The sequence below is a fragment of the Jaculus jaculus genome, chromosome 4 (assembly GCF_020740685.1).
Source record: "Jaculus jaculus isolate mJacJac1 chromosome 4, mJacJac1.mat.Y.cur, whole genome shotgun sequence".
NCBI classification, from domain to species: Eukaryota; Metazoa; Chordata; class Mammalia; order Rodentia; family Dipodidae; genus Jaculus; species Jaculus jaculus.
Genome location: NC_059105.1, coordinates 32,923,745 through 32,940,405, shown reverse-complemented (window position 1 = coordinate 32,940,405; position 16,661 = coordinate 32,923,745). Strand labels below are relative to the sequence as shown.

The 16,661-nt window shown below is 38.9% G+C and overlaps 1 protein-coding gene across 1 annotated transcript in view; it reads left to right on the top strand.

The window, feature by feature from the left end:
* Cpo (carboxypeptidase O) overlaps positions 1-16,661 on the top strand; it is a 111,890-nt gene that overhangs the window by 76,594 nt on the left and 18,635 nt on the right. The window lies entirely within an intron of this gene.

Sequence of the window (16,661 nt, the reverse complement as noted above, 5' to 3'; positions counted from 1 at the left end):
TTGGAAGCATAGGTCAAGGAGAAGCTATGCGGTCTAAAGCATTATGTTTCAGTAGTGGAACTCTTCATTAAGAAAAAAAAATCCAAAAAATTTTAGTGAAGCTTTATCAACTTAGGGTTATTTGATTATAGGCAAAAGAAACTAATACGGTAACCATAGAGAGGAAGTTCCTGGAAAGATATCAGTGTTTTCATATGATTGCAAGGCAAATGGGATAATGTGATTTGGAATATATAGGTAGCAGCTGGTATTACTATGTGACAATGAATGAACTCCCATCATTTCTTTTGCCTTGTGCTGTGAGTATTCTAGAGAAAGAGAAATTGATTTAGCCTAGGACACGCTTGACTATAGCTGGGTGGTGAGAGCTCCTGGTAGAAGGAGCTAATAATAGCTTCTATGGCTTATAGTCAGGACATCCGAACATGCATGCAATTCAGTGGAAGTTATTCCCTGAATGGAAAGGAGGCTGCTTTTAGGAAGGAAGAATGGGCTCTGAGAAGCCAAACTCTAAATCCAAGACATACACACACACACACTCACACACACACACACTCCCCACCACATAACATAGATGAAAGTAGTAAATGGAAAAAAAATGAGGGGTATCCAGGACCCCAACTTCACACCTTATAGCACTGTCTGACATTCCATGGAACAGAAGAAAAACCACTAAGCTGGTAAATTTTCTGGCAACTTGATATGAGATCCAATTTATGAGTCCCCTAAGTTTAGGAAAATAAATCTCAAATTTTCCTTCAAAAATAGTTTTTCTTTTTCTTTTCTTTTTGTGTGTTTTTGAGATAAGTCTCAGTATGTATCCCAGGTTAGCTTTGAACTCATGATGTCCTGCCTCAGCTGTCCAAGTTCTGGGATTACAGAATGTGCCATTGTATCTGGATACTTTGGGAATTTTTAATGAACACAGTTATAATTTAAATATTAAGCAGGAATACTATTATCAAAATTATCTTGTGGAAACCATTAATGTAATCCCAAGTCTGCATGGCTTTCCACTTCTGGTCTCATTGTATGACTGGACTTCTTGCCTGTGAAATCGTGATAAAGGTTAACCATTTAAGGTTAAAAGGGATGCCAGTCATCCCATACATACAGCATAAGAGCCAGTAAACAGGCTCACTTTTCCTTTGCCACTTTTGGGATCACACGAAGCCAGGTTCCCTGACTACTGTGGGACAAGTCCTCTGCCAATCTTGCTGCCTTTGCTGGGTAATTTCCTCAGTCTATCTAGCTTACCTTTATTAATGTATCTATTTTCTTTTGATCTGAGCTCATGGAGGAATGCACATACTCCCACCGCCCAAATCCAACTTGAATCATGGTATGCAGTGTTTAGACAAAGGCTTCAACAAAAACATTGACTTTACTGGGCAGAAACCGAGATTCAGTAAATTGGTAAAATTACTATACTAGTTACTAGATATCTAATCCAACCTCTTTCTAAAGCAGAAGTTCATTTGACTATATCCCTTACTTGGGAATTATAGACATAAGATCTTCCACTTGTAATGAGATCCTAAACAAGCAATGTGACTTCCTTAGAAATCAGGACCCTCATTTGCAAAGCAGGAGTAATAATTTTTCTATCTTGCAAGGTTACTTATGAGAATAAGGAACATGCATCACTTACCATGGAGCCTGACACATAGGGGCTGTACAGTCAATGGTAGCTAGTATTGGTGCTAACCATAGTCTCTTATTGTCGTAGAAGTAAGCCCTTCTATCACATGAGACCTCCTTAATCACTTGTAAGCTCTTTCTTACTAGGCACTAATCAGTCTCAGCCTCTCTCTCTGTCTCTCTCTTTCCCTCTTTCTCTCTCTTAGGCTTTTGATGTGCAGTGTTCGCTCTTTTAAAACAGTAGAAAACATCATCATTTCTCCTTCCTCTTTGCAACTGAACTAAATACCAAAACACAAGTTTCTGGAAGTCTCTCTTCTATTTTCATCAGACACTTCCAGTTCCATTCCTCCTAAAATTGCATTAATAGACAACCCATCCAACCTGTGGGTCATGTTTTCAAACCTCTGTTTGTAGTATCTAGCAATGGGTAGGTGTGGCATAAATATGCATTCTTGAATTAATGCTTCTGTGGCCTTTAAAGTACATTGTCTATAGCTGAACACTCCCCTGTCCTGACAAGAACAGAGATTGACATGAACTTCTTGCCATCTACTACTACTTGGATACCGAACTCACAAATGCTGCTTGAGATGACAAAAGCTCTGTTAGAAGCCAAGACATGGTACCACCAACTCATGAAATTTCTAGATATTTTTTAAACTAACTATTGTCAAGCCAGATTTCTTACAAACTATTATTAGCAAATCATTGTTAATCTAATTACGTGTCTTTATTCATCCCATTGCATACAATGTTATTGTTTGAGGGGTACAAAGTCTGCTAAACTCTTTCAGTGTCACCTCGCATGTGATTTCTTCCCTTCCATTGAAGTATGCTGCCTCCATCCTTTCCAACAGTGTTGACGAGAGGAGGAATGGAAGTCACCTTAGGGTGTTGGGGTTATAAAGTACACTCCCTGGACATGTCACACTCAGTATTGTACTTGGTGCTCCCAGTGTATTTGTCATTGGCCTTTCTTAGAGAAGCATCTCTCTCAAAGTGACCAGGAGGGTATGCTTCTGGGCTGTGATTGCTACATGCACCCCAAACTTTTGCTCCCAGCCTAAAATTGTTGGCCAGTACAAGGTTCATGTAAATGCAAGTAAACCAGCCAAGTTGGGATGGTGGAGTCCAGTCCATCCTCCTGAGGAACAGGGAAGATGATGCTGAACACTCTGGTACCATGCTGCTGCTCCCACAAGGCTAGGGGGGAAGAAATAGTGGGTAGGTGCAGAGATGAAGTGGGGAGGATGTGTAGATGGCCTTAGTGCCAACATTATTCTTTGTTATACAACCTCCTGTTTTATACTGCCACCGCAGTAGAAGTGACTGTACCCTGAAACAACCAAGCCCAAATGAATTCAAGCACTTTCTAATTTTCATAACCCTTGTTTCATCAAAGAAACCTTGAACCAAGGAGACTCCTTTCCCATCCCCACTCCCTCTCTTTGTTAGTTTACACTTTGTTTTTACCTATTTTCTACCAAAGGCCTCTGTTTTAAGTCAGAAGTTTGTAGACCTGGAACCCACTGTAGAAATTCCATGATGCCATTCACAAAAGATGTGAGCTCACAGGGAAGCAAGAATGAAAAGTGAATAAAAACTGAACAAGGAGGGAGTTTCAGGGATCTCCAGTTGGCCCGAGGCATTGGAAGCTGTAGAGATAAACCACATTACAAATTAGTTCAATGGAGAGGAGAGGGTCCTGGAGTGAACAAAGCACCATCAGCCAAGTGCAATTCCCTGAAGAAGGGGCAGGACCTTAAGTTGTTAGCCATTAATATACCTAGCAGCTTGGGAGGTTCCTGCATCCAGGTAAAAGGGATGTAGGCTGGGTACCAAGATTGTCTCCAACAGTGTTCTTTATTCTAGTTGTAACGTTATTTTCCTTATTTGAACATGCTTTTTCAAGGTCAGATCTTGTCAGGCCTCTCAGGACCCAAAGGATCTAAAGAATAGCAGGTTCCTGTTTCTGCCCTTTGTTGTTACATTAATCCTATTATTACTCTGTAGAATCTGCTGAAGTTGGCATTGAGACTTCCAGATGAAGGGCTCCACCCAGGGCAGGGAGGTAACACCTGTCATGCTTCTGCACATTGTAATGGGTACCTGTGACTTTGCTTCCTGTATTCATTTCTCTCTCTTTTCTGACAACAGCATTCCACATTTCTCCCCATTCCTCTAGCAGATAGATGCCATTCCAGGAGTGACCCCTACCACTCACAGTTGATTCACATAGCCCATCCACCCCTCCCTGACAGCAGTTGCCTCTGAGATGAACACATGACCCAGGATGGATCATGAAGACTCTTCCTAAGGATTTCCTTGGTCTTGTTAATGACTAGGAAAGATTCCCTCAGCCTCTCTCTCTCTCTCACTCTCTCTTTCTATTCTGACTGGCATCAGGATGTGATATTCAGAGCTATGAAAACCCATTCTTAAAGACTGCCTGGGACCAGCCTGAAGGAAAGATCTGACAGCTCCAGTTGCCAAAGGTTCTCATATGTGTGGAGTCCCTCAGCATACAGTGTGTCTCTGCCGGCAACCACACCTGAAGGCACGAGCCTCTGAGCCCATCTGTGGATGAAGTACCAAGTCCCATTATTTGCTTAAGCCACTTCAAATAGGGTTCTGTTTTGCTGAAACATAAACTATCCTAAGTGGCAGACTGAGGGAATGCAGGAGGAGAGGAGTGCAGTCAGGGAATGGCACCACCCACTTGTTTCTGGCAAACTTTCCGGTGTAAATCCTCCCCTAGAGTCTTGTAATTTGTTCAGATTTAAAAGTAGAAACAGAAGATTCCGCATCCCTGTAACCCTGCATGCAGCATCCTGACCTGCCTGCGAATGTCTCACCTTTCACCGAGGGCCTCTGACTTCAGAATTTGGTGCCAGGTACACTAAACCAATGCAACCATATCGGCTTCATTTGGAAAACTTCCAGTGATCAGCACAAATTAGCAGAACCATAGAAAATGACTGCTCCTGTGAGGGGTCTTCTCTAAGGTTTATTAACAAAACATTTGTTTGAAACTGTGCGTGCACATTGTTCTGAAATTCCTTTGGAAATAATCGAAGGCCCAGCATAGCTTAGGAGCTACATGAATGGGTCATTTTGTGCTGTCCCTCCCATTGTTCAAGGACTGATTTCAGGAAGACGCTGGGTGTAAGAATCTACTCAGGGCCATACAAAAGGCACTAGGAGTTAGAAGTCAGTCCATTCAGTTTCATCTTTCTTCCTGCCCACAATTCTCCTGGAGCTCTCTCCTAAAAGGGCAGTGGAATTTACCTCATATGCAGAGGTTATTGTGGCCACAGATGATTTTTACAAATAATCGCAGCTATTATCATGCTCAACTCTCTTTGTTTCATTTCTTCATTTACAGTGCCTAATGCCATCTTTGACCAGATGGAGAATGCAATTAAAATAAATATAATGTAATATAAAAATAAAACAGAACATATTGCTTTTCCAGGGCAATCTGGGCTCAAGATTTTCTGCAGTGGAAATTACTGGCTAAATAAACCTATCTCCTCATTGACCCAAAGCTGAGATGAGAGAGTGGTTGCAACAAAGAGAGAGAGAAAGAAATGTGATTATTTCCTAAATCAGGGCAAAAGAAGTTTTGCCCAAATAGAAAATTATTCAAGTAGAAAGGTTTTTTTCACCCTTTTTCTTTTTTTGTATAAACATCATCAAAAATTTCAATAATAGCACAATGCAGTGGCTACAGGGAAAGAAAAGACGGATAAAGAGAGTCATCTCCTTGAAGAAGCTTCCAGTTTTGTTGGGCAAGATCCATGCACATGGGAGGGAAAGTAGAACTTCACGGCAGGTGAACTTGAATAAAGAGACTTAGAATTGGATTCAGACCAAACCCTGCTCTGCTTGTGGTGACATATGAAACTCATCTTTCCCAGCCAGACACTTCCAACACAGAGAGGATAGAGAATAACCTCTAACACTTAATCATTGTCGATACTACTTCACGAAAGGGATCTTTAACAGGCAAGCAATACACCGACCAGGATGTGTGAAAATAAAGATTTATTGGAAAGATCTGTGTGTCTTTCATAGAAGTCGACAACCCTGGAACTCCAGGAATGTAGGAAAGAGAGGATGGAGACTCGGGAAATACCGAGCAAGCTGTGGTCGCTATGTCGTGACTGTGGGCCACTTGTCCCTATCTCTATCCAAGTAATAGCTGTATTTGTCTCTTACTTTACATTAGCCTCTCTTCACAGGGTGAGAAATTTGATCTAGTCCTAAAACCATAGCATCTCCCAACATTGAGGTTCCTAGAAAATCTGATTACCTTCCTACATCCAAACTCCCAGAAGAAAACTACTTGGCCCAGATTGTTACAATCAGTGATTACCAATAAAGCCATTAAACACTATAAATATAGTTATAAGAGCCCACACCCACTTTGCTGAGTGGAAAGTTCTCAGAAAAGGAGCTGGCAGACCTAACAAAATTGTTCCCCATTACAAGTCCGGTTCTAATTCATTATTATTTATTCTTGGTATTTTGCTTTTTTTTCCACTTATGATCATTTCTGTGGTTGCAAGCTATAAAAGATGTCTCTATCCTTATCTTTATGATGTATCTCTATTTCTCAATTCCAAACTTGAGAACATTACTGATATAATTAAATACCAAAGTTCATCATAACCCCAGAAAATAAGCTGAATGGTAATCTTTACTCTTTTCAATTATTTTCTTTAAAACATATGTATATTAACGTAACATACCAAAATTGATAGAGAAAGGGTTACCTGAAGGATTTCTAATTCTTCATAACTAGGGAGGCTCAGAAGAAGTTGAAAAGCCACATAATACCTTTTGTGTGTCCAACATTTTTAAATTGAATAAATAGCTGTGTCATGAAGAGGTCTGAACATGGGGGCATACTGTAGTCATGCTTCGGAATTTCTGTTGGTATGTTGAGTATATCTAATCAATTGTAAATCTTTGCTACTCTTGAATGTTTTGAATGTCAGCACAAGGAAGTGCAAGAAAAATCTGAATATTTCTTTAACATATACCATATGCAAACCATTTTAAGTAATGTAAGGATGCCCATTAAATACTTGAATTACTTTAATGAAGCAAATATTATTATTGTTTGGCTGATGAGAATACTGAAGTCTAGAGAAGGTACATGGGCAGCCATAGTCACGGGGCTAGTGAGCCTGTATTTTTGTATGAACAGAATAACTCAGTTTGCCTCCCTGTATTGATATAACTATCGAAATTAGTATTTGATTTGATGATAGCAGGCCCATAGGACAGATGACAAAATACACTGAACTCCCAGGCCCCTCTCTGAACTTAGTAGATCTATAATCTTAGGAAAATCAGTCAGTTCACCTTTACACAAAGATTTTTGACAGTTATGATAATGGATAAAAATGCATCTTGCTACAGGTGCCATGTGGAAGTGCAGAAGCAAACAAGGTATTGTGTAGACTAGACAGTGTGTCCTTCTCAGGATCCTTACATTTTAATGTCTCTGCTTTCTGTCATTAATCAATAGAGAAGCAGCCAATGAAATCAAACAGTACCTTGTTTCTCTTGACTTCCAATCCCTCAAGACAGCTTGGAAATGTCGATGAGGGTTTGGGTGGTATGAAAAGGGGAAGTTAGTTCTGTTTTTATGAGTTGGTACTTGGGCTCATGATTGGATCATACCTGTTCTGCCACCAGCAGCTCCTCCTTCCTGAATGCCTTGCTCTTTCCTACCTCTGTAGCTGGAAGCTTTATTGTGGGGTCACCTTTTGAGTAGACCCTGAAGCCCTTACCAGCAAAGCCCCCTGGTGCTAATAATGCAAGGAGTATTATTTTCGTCTTGAGCCCTAGCCTCTGATCTTGAGTCCGCTGTCACCGAGGCAGTAGCTGGGGAATCGATGCCTTCTCTAGCCTTCATTTGTCTAGCCTATCTGTAAGATGACAGTACTGGAGAAAAATCTCTCCTCAGCCCTTTCCAGCTTTAATTCTCAGGGCCCTGAGTGAGAAGAGAAAATGCTCTTCAAGGTTCAGCCAGTCTCCTTAGCCAAGCCTTTCCAGGGATTTTTGGCACTGAGAACACCAAAAAGGTTTTTTCTGTGCGTGTGTGAACCCCAGTCCTTCCTCTTTCTAAGGCTAACAGATGTGAGGTCAGTACGCAGGACAGCCGGAGAGTCAGCGAGGAAACCGTCAGTGCCCCTCACTGCCCACGTGCTTCACACATTTCTTTGTGACATTTTGTGGTTTCTTCTGTATGCTTGGCTGACTTCTACTCTAAAAAGACGTGTACTTTGAGGGGTTTCTTGTCATTGCGAATGCTTGCGTGAGCCAGGCCTGCGTGCTGCACAGCTCCGGGTGTGAAGGTCTCCTCTGGACTGTGCAAGCTGGAGAGCTGGCAGGTGGGCAGTCTGCAGTTGACTGACTGCTGGTGTCACCATTATGCTCCAGGAAGTGGAGGGCACAACCTGGCCAGTACTTGCTAATGGAGTTTTTGATTCAGATATTTGAAATTCCAACTTTACTACTTTTCTGTTTTTTGTTTTTTGTTTTTTTTTTTAAATTTCAGGCAATATATTTAGCCTCTCTGAACCTCATTTTCTCATGCATACAAAAAGGATAACATTCATTTCTATTTTACGGGATTACTGTTAAAGATAAAATGACATTTTTTTTTCATATAAAATACTTAACAATGTGACTAGTACATAGTAGTGTACTAATTGGTAGTTAATTATTATCCATCTGATCACAGATATATAAACACACACACAATGAATTCAAATAAAAGTCGCTTTGGTTTTAAAATACAAAGGCCACCAATGTTTATTGTATAAGCAAAACAACAATTTCCTTGAGTTTTTTAAGCAAAACTATGGGTATAAAATTCAGAGCAAAGCTGCATTGAATTTCCAGGAATGCAATATCTGAGAGGCTGTTAAGTAAGAGAGAGGTTTGTTGGCTGAAAGGCATAAACACATCTTGGCCTTGGAACCAGAATGGGAGCAGACAGTATGGCTGGTCTCTGACCACTTATTAATGAATTTCCACATGCATGAAGACCAGGGTACACTGGCAAAATTGAACTTCATTCCATGTCTCTGTTTCTTATTTCTTTACCTTAATTCTTTACCTTAGTGAGATACCTGACTCCCCAGAAAGAACTAAAACAGGGTGCTCGTATGGAACACAGCTATGAAGGGAAACGCACGGTGATCAGTGAGCCATTCAGGTTATTGGAGGGATGTTCTTATGTGTGAGATTGTCTGCTGCCATGCAGGCTTCACACACACAAGTAGATAGAGGGATCAGACAGCCAACAATCAAGTAGCATGGATGACCTTGGAACTGGCAGCTCTGAAAACAGACTCTCTCTGAAGCAGGCAACTGCCACTCTGCTTCAACAACTAGAGTGTGCTCATTGACTACACCATGTCTTTCCACTCTTATGAGAAGTACAAATTCTGAACCTCTAAAGCAAGCACCTCAATATTTTATTGATGGAATTTCATGAAAATATTAAACTACCATGAAAACTGAAGCCTTATCCAAACTAAGTCACGTCGGAACATTCAACAGTGATCAGGGCTCAATTTTTGTACAACACAAAGTGAAAATCTGTGATCCCATAAAGAGGGGAAACACACAATGTTTTCTCAGCTTTTTGCTAGGTAGGAAGTACTTTTCCTCCACAATGTCAAAGGTTGGAACCCCAGTAGAGTGGCAAGTTATGCTGAGTTAAAAGAACAGAGAATAGAATTTCAAGATATAGAAGTGTATGGATTTTTAAGGCAAAGTACAAAAAAAGGGGGATCTTCAAAAAGCAAGGTCTTTTACATCTTTGTAGAGATTCAGCATAGGTCCTCAAGCTGAAAGCTAGATTGGCTGGAATTTTTCATGGCAGGACACAACGGGCTATAGGAGAAAAGCTTCAGGTGGGTCTAAAGTTGAAAGGAGAAGTAAGAGGCTGAGCAATGCTACGAGATGCTGGGGACCACGCATACCCAGAAGAATTCATAGAGGAGGGACACCCAGCTGAGACACCCTCAAAGACCACATACCAGGAATAAGGACCACCTCCTTGAAAAATAACCATACCACAATATTAATATCAAAACTAAAAATATACCTGGCATAAATAAATCCATAAAGCCTGACAGAGCATAAGCTCTCCTTTAATTATCTAACTGTTTCTCAGAACAAAATTCAATACTTTTTAAAAGCATATGAAGTAATTCTAGACCTTACATGATATTATTCACAGGATCCATCATATAGAACAAAATTAATAAACAAAAGAAAAAAACAATCTGAGACAAAATAGGTAAGATATGAAAGCAAATGTTATGACAATGTTCAAAGATGTAAAAGAAAATGTGGTTATAATGTTTGAAACAATGGAAAATATCAACAGAAAAGTAAAACCCTGGGCTGGGTAGATAGCTTGGTGGTTAAGACATTTGTCTGTAAAGTCTAAGGACCCAGGTTCAATTCCCCAGTTCCCACATAAACCAGATGCACAAGGTGGTACATGCATCTGCAGTTTGTTTACAATGACTGGAGGTCCTGGCATGCCCTTCTCTTCTCCCCCCAACTCTCTTTCTGTGTATGTATGTCTAAAAAATAAATAACAGAAAAAATTTTTGAAAAAAAAGTAAAAACCATAAAAAAGATGCATAAAATTTTACAACAGCAGCTCCTAGAATGAAAATTTCCTTAGACAGGCTTAACAGTGCATTAAAGACTACTAAAGAAAGAGTTAATATAAAGCTCTATCAAGAGAAATTATCCAATCTGAAAACTAGAATAAATATGGGCAAAGATTTACTATTTGGCAATACCATGTAGTATATATAATAGTATATATATAAATGGAAATTCAAAAGAGAAGGAAAGAGAGAGAAGAAAACATTAATACCAGAAGTTCCTCCATTGGACAAAAAATCTCAATAGATTAATCTATTAACTTGAGAAAATCAAAACATACCATATGATGTCACTCATAAGTAGAATTTTACAAAGTTAAGCTCTACAAAGTTGAGAGACAGACTGCCCAAGCAAATATGCTGCACATTCAATAGAAAAATGGCTTATTCCCACCAGGAACAGGTGAGGTGAGAAGACAACTTGATACTATCTCTGAAGTGCTCAAAACAATTAGCACAACTCTCTAGCAAAGTATATGTAAAAATCACTTTAAAAATGAGGGAAATGTAAAGACAATTTTAAGACAAATTTTTTTAAATTATTTAGTTATTTATTTGAGAGTGACAGAGAGAGAAAGAGACACATAGAGAGCGAGAGAGAGAATGGGCACACCAGGGCTTTCAGCCACTGCAAACGAACGAACTCCAGACACGTGTGCCCCCTTGTGCATCTGGCTAACATGGGTCCTGGGGAATTGAGCCTTGAACAGGGGTCCTTAGACTTCACAGGCAAGCGCTTAACCGCTATGCCATCTCTCCAGCCCTAAAGACAATTTTAGACCAATGATGTTGAGAGAACTCCAGCTCATAGATATTTGAAAAACTGATAAAGGTGTTTTTTTTCAACATGAATAAACAATAGCAATTAGAATTTTGTATTTATAGGAAGGAAAAGAATCTACAATGGCATATATGGGGATCAAATATAAAAATATATTTTCCTTTTTAATTTTGTTGAAAACTATGTGTTCTTATAACAAATTACATATATTTTGATCATTTAGGTACATATAGTAGATATGATGACAATAACACCAAAGTATTGATAAAATAGATTTTTATTGTAGCATTTCTATATCTTATATAAAACTATAGAATATTAATTCTAAGTAAGTTATGATAAACTAAAGATACATATTTTAATCTGTGAAAAAGTGTTCCTCAAAGGTTGGTTCATAGATGAAAAATTGACATCACCTAAAACTTGTTTAAAATGCACATTATTGGTTTATTCTCAGACTTACTGGATCTGAAACTTTGGGCAAATGGCCTATCAATTTTTATTTGAGATAATTTGCATTGTTTTTGGAATCATTGTCTTACAGCAACAAAAAAAGTTGATAAAGACATGATTTGAAAACAATGTCAATAAGGAGGCCAGCAGGAACAAATACTCGATTCACTTTGTGTTGCCAGCTCATCTTGAGATGAAAACCTATCAAAGGACATTAGTTATATGATGATTACAAATCAATATTGCTGGTAAACATGGGTATAAAAATCCTTAATAAAATATTAGCAAATTGAACTTAGTGAAACACTAAAAAAATGCTGTAGTTAATGAAGGCCCAGAGATATAAGGCTAGATTAATATTTGAAAATCAATCTATATAATTAATAGGAAAACAGAGACTGTATGATCATCTTAATAGAGAAAGAAAAAATACATGACAAAATTCAGCACTCATTTGTTAAAATAATTTTCAGTATACTAAAAATATGTGTGAACCTGTCTCAACCTCACCCTGATAAGTGGAATCTATAAAAAGCTTAAAGTGTCTATAATACTCAGTGGTGAATTACTGGCTGTCTTTTCTCTAATGTTAGGAGAAATGCAGGTTCTCGCCACTTATATTTAAATTGTACTAAAAGTCTTAAGGCAATAAAAAGAAATGAGCACAAAGATTGTAAGGGAAGAAAGGCAAAACTAAATTTATTTATATATGCACATGATTGTGTATAATATAAATAAAATGCATTTCTATATCCCAGCAGAAAACATAATAAATTTATAAGACAATATTTATGATTTCATCAACACCCATCAAATACCTAAGAATAAATTTAATGATAGGTGTACAAGACTTGATATTAGAAAATAAAGAAGAAATGGATGTTCATGGATAGGAAAAAAAAAATCACTATTGCTAAGATTCTACACAATCTCAATCAAAATTCAAGTTGATTTTTCTTTGTGAAAAGCAATAGAATAATTTGTAAATTAGGGTAAAACAATTTTTTTAAATTTATTTATTTATTTATTTATTTATTTATTTATTTATTTATTTGAGAGCGACAGACACAGAGAGAAAGACAGATAGAGGGAGAGAGAGAGAATGGGCGCGCCAGGGCTTCCAGCCTCTGCAAATGAACTCCAGACGCGTGCGTCCCCTTGTGCATCTGGCTAGCGTGGGACCTGGGGAACTGAGCCTTGAACCGGGGTCCTTAGGCTTCACAGGCAAGCACTTAACCGCTAAGACATCTCTCCAGCCCAAGGGTAAAACAATTTTGAGAAACTTGGGGTACTTGTATTTTCTGTTTTCAAAACTTACTATAGACATGTAATAGTGAACAGTGTAGAACTGCTGTTAGGATTGACCAAGGGCCACTGGAGCAGAACAGACTCCAGAAATGGAAACAATGAAACAGAATCCAGAAATGGAAATAAATGAAAACAAAGCTAACTGTGTTGTTGTTGTTTTATTCAGTAATGAAAAAAAAACTTTTTTTTTAAACAAATGGTACTGAAAAAAATTTTAACTATCACCTTGCCCTTTCAACATACACAATTCAAAACAACCACTACATCCAAACTAAAAGGCTTAGACTGTATAACTTGTAGGGGAAAAAAAAAAAAAAGAAAGAAAGAAAGAATGAGTCTTGGGGTTAACAAAGATTTTTATTTTAGATGAGACTCCAAAGCACTATTCATGAAAGAAAAAAATTAAAATGGAAACCATAAAATTCACATTTTTCTCCTCCTCAGAAAATACAATTATGTAAGTGGGAAAGCAGTCTCAGAAAATATGTTCACATTAATTTTATCTGACAAAGTTCTCATAATTTATAAAGAACTAGAAATTCACAATTAAAGGGCCACTAAAATTTAAAATAGATGGAAAACAGACACTTCATAAAAGAACAATATGGATGGCCAATAAAAATATAGCAATGTACTCAATGTTATTAGTCATTAGGGAAAGATATCCAGTATGCTGTAAGTGTCCTATATTTCTTGGAGTGTCATTTACATAGGTAGCTATTTTGGCAAAACTCACTGAACGTTGTGGATATATTTAACCTAAATTTAAAGAAGTCCAAGTAATTTTTTTTTGGCTGATTTGTTGCCGTATGATTATTTGTACTTAAGAGCCAATCTGTGTTTAAATTGTTTTTACCATTTGGCAGTTTGTTTTGCCAACTATCCATTCGGCACTAGGTACTAGGCTTGAGTTTTTAGAGAATCTTACCTGCCATCAATTTGAACAGAGTTGGGCAGCGTGAGAGTGGGTAGTAGTGTGGTCTACGCAATTCAGAATAGAGTACTGATACAGTGGAGCAAAGAGCGGTGCCCCAACCAAGGACTTACTTGATGGGGAGGATGCAGGGGAGGCTTTGATAAAGGGAGAAATGCAGAGTATGTCTAGGCTCCTGTTATAGGGATAGAAAGGCATGATTCATATCTTCACCTCTCTTAAATGTCACTTCTATAAGGAAAGACAGGTGAACAGCAGCAACAAAAGATCACTGGTGGGCTGGAGAGATGGCTCAGTAATTAAAGGTGCTTGCTTGATAAAAAATCACTGGGCATGGTAGTTCACACCTACAATGCCAGCACTGGGAGGTTCACTTTAAGTTTGAGGCCAGGCTGGGCTACAGAGTGAGTTCCTGGTCAGCCTGAGCTATAGTGAGACTTTGGCTCAACACAAAACCAAAACAAAACAAACAAACAAACAAACAAAAAAACCAGACTTATTTAATCAAAATTATGGCATAAGAACCTTCAGAAATAAAGACCCAATAACCCAGGGAATATTGACAATTTTGTAGTTAGGCTCAATAAACTGCTGTGTAGAAACATAAGTGGGCAAAAAGAAAATGATTTAATGGCAAAAGATTGGAAACTCTGCAGGGCTGTCCATTTTTTTTTTTTTTTTGAGTTTTCTGTATAATATCAATTCCTCCTGGTTGTGGAATAAGACTCTCTGAAGCCAGAATCTTCAAGGGAGAAAAGAGAGTGATCTCTCTGAGGCTTATAGTTTGCTTTTGGAAAGATGAGTTCCAATTTCTAGGTCCCTCTATGGGGTAGATGAACTGGTTTCTGTAACTGACAGAAAGAAAACAGGGGAGGGAGGTAGAAAGGAGAAGAAGGTCAGAGACATTTCTTCCTGTTCTTTCCTACACATTTCCTTTTAAAATACTCAGCAGGACAGAGTGCTATACTTTGGGGTTTAGTCCCAAAATGGCCTGAAGTGAAGAAACTGAAAGACATTGCCCATAAATCAAGAAAGGACATAGAGGGAAGGGAGGAATGACTTAGCAGTTAATGTGCTTGCCTGCAAACCTAAGGACCCAAGTTTGATTCTCCAGGACCCATGTAAACTAGATGCACAAGGTGGCACATGAATCTGGAGTTCGTTTGTAGTGGCTAGAGGCCCTGGTGTACACATTCTCTCTCTATCTATCTGCCTCTTTCTCAATTAAATAAATTAAACTATTTTTTTTTTTTAAAAAAGGACATATACCAGAGAGTAGGTTAGAGAGAGAAAGGAGTACCATTAATAGCTGGTACAAGATGATGAGTTCCAATTTGCATAGATAGACTAGAAAAGCCAAAGGAAAACCCAGAAGGAGAGCCTGAGTAGACATTTGGGTACAACATCCAGATCACTAAATTCTAACTGCTTTCCGGTTGACAGAAGAAACTTGAGTTGGATCCTGTATGTCCTTTTGTCTATCTTATCCACAAAATCAGATTAATTCTTCTGACCCCTTTCACCAAAATATCTCAATTATGATTTTGTAGTTTGAAACTCATTCTTCCATTTTGCTGGGGCTCTATTATGAGTATCATGGTGGGATTAAAGAGCTTCTGAGTTTGGGGTCAGGATGACCTTAATTCTAATCCTTGCTCTGCCATTTGGAAACCAGGTGATCTTGCATAAATTAATTTACATATACCAGCCTCCCTCCATCTCTCCTTCAGCAAAAGAGGCTAAGGAGGCCTGTCTTGCTGCATGTGGTCTTGTGAGATGTCCAAAGAGCCTGAGATGCAGTAAACGCTTACTATGTATCTGTTTAGCAGGAGCCTTTTTCTCTCTGATGGTGAAGGGAAGAAGAAAAACCCTGGACTGTCGTGTCCCTCCTCACCACTGTTCAAAGTCTGGCCAAACCTTCTCTTCTTTTCATCATTAAATCAGCTCTCAGGGGAGGGTGTGACATCAGTCCTTGGATTCCCTTTGTTAATGAGCTTACATCATCTCTTTGCCTGCCTGGGAGGATTTCACATTCCAAACCTTCTGTGTAAGAGAAAAAGAAAAAAAAAAAAAAAAAAGACTTCCTTCCTTGTTATGGGTTCTGTAACTGGAGGATGTGCTTGGTAAGGGCCGGTCCTGGGGCTGCGGAAATCCTACCCATGAAAGCAGTAATCCCCTTTCTTCCTGGCCACTGAGCTCATAGCTGAACGCAAAGGAGAACACTGTGTCATCACATTTAGCGAGCCCATGTTCCCACCCAGCTCTTGCAGCCTTTCTCTGCCTTCATTCTTATCTGGCCACCTCTCCGGCTGTGTGGTTTTATTTTGGATTTTGATTATTTTGTTATTGGTAATAGTCATTATCCATGAGAGGCAAATAGGGGGAGGGGGAGTACTTGTCTATTATTTATTACTCTTTAGGCTAAATGAGGATGGGATAATTAAATTGAAAAGTGTCCCCCCAGGGAGGTAGAAGGTCCCTGGTGGCCCAAGAAAGTAATAAAATCCGGGTGAAGCTGCAAGCATTATGGCCTGCTGCTTGATTCTCATCAGCAACAGCATCCAAATACAAATTTAGTTAATTATTGGGTGATTCAGAACAGGTTTTCTGGGAATTTAATTATCAAAATGGTCTATATGGCCATCACCATTGCTGCAGGGCAAAGGACTTGGAGTTGTCCAAGGGCCAGTGGCCTCATGGCCTGAGTAAGCACATTCACCCAGAAAGTGAGTGCAGAACAAAGAATTCTGCAGGGGTTTTTATCAAAGAGAGTGTCTATCCCAGCAAAACCCTCTCTTGGTGGGGGCAGGGAGGAGAAGTGAAGGAAAGA